Here is a 1,297-nt window from a genome sequence, read left to right as displayed (position 1 = left end):
AAAGGTATTTGCCTTTATCATAAGAGACCTTTTGTATGCAGATGATTGTGATCTAGTAGCGCACACAAAGATTGATATGCAACACATTTTGAATGCATTCTCTGATGCTTGCACTGCCTTAGGATTGACAGTCAATCTCAAGAAAACTGTTGCCATGTACCAACCTGCCCCTGGTAAGCAATATATTGAACCAAATATCTATGTTCATGGTAGAAGACTTGGTGTAGTCGATCAGTTTGTCTACCTGGGAAGCACTGTTAATAGATATGTCAATTTGGATAATGAAATTCCATACAGAATTAGGAAAGCAAGTGATGCTTTCGGAAGGCTAGAAAGGCGCCTCTGGAGTCGGCGAGACATACGCAGGAAGACAAAGATAAAGGTGTACAAGGCATGTGTGCTTTCTTCTCTTCTTTATGCCTGCGAGACGTGGATAACATATCGATACCACCTTAAACAACTGGAACGTTTCCATCAGATGTGTCTCGGACGGATCTATGGCATTAAGTGGGAGGACCGCATCAGGGATCTTGAGTTATTGGAAAGCTCTCGGTGTGAAAGTACAGAAGCTCTTGTGTTAAAGCAAAGGCTCAGATGAAGTGGTCATCTGGTCAAGATGAAAGATTCAAGGATGCCAAAACAACTCTATTATGGAGAATTAGCTAAAGGAGAACGACCTCCACATAAACCAAAAAAAGAGATATAAAGACTTGCTGAAGGCTTCCTTGAGCGAGGCTAGCATCTCTCCTGACACATGGGAGGGCATAGCTATTGACCGTAACAGGTGGAGAAGAATTGTGCACGAGGGGACAGCTACTTTTGAGAAATCTCGAGTTGCGCATGAGAAAGTAAGGAGGGATGTCAGGAAGGGCATCACTATTGCACTTCCAGACGGTAAAGGTCTTCCTATGATGCTGACATGCAGTGTATGTGCAAGACCCTCCCTCAGTAAAGCTGGACTCAAGAGTCATCTTCGTAGTCATAAAGCGAGACTGATGATTGACAACGAGGCTACTAGTGGTGGTGCTACACACCATACTAATCATATCTGTCAGGTATGTAGAAGGGGTTGTGATTCGGCGGGAGGACTTAAACGACATGCAAAGGTACATGAAGCCCAGTTACAACTACAGCCGGTAAAGGTTTTAGGTGCCAATTCTGTCCAAGACATTGTAGATCTTTAGCTGGGCTAAAAAGTCACATTCGATCGCAGCACCGATAACAGTTAAGCCTCGTGCAATGGCCATACTCGATAACGAGGGGGCTGCCATCATATATATATATATATATATATATA

Source organism: Octopus bimaculoides, chromosome 28, assembly GCF_001194135.2.
Source record: "Octopus bimaculoides isolate UCB-OBI-ISO-001 chromosome 28, ASM119413v2, whole genome shotgun sequence".
NCBI lineage: Eukaryota > Metazoa > Mollusca > Cephalopoda > Octopoda > Octopodidae > Octopus > Octopus bimaculoides.
Note: the sequence above shows the minus strand (reverse complement) of the source record.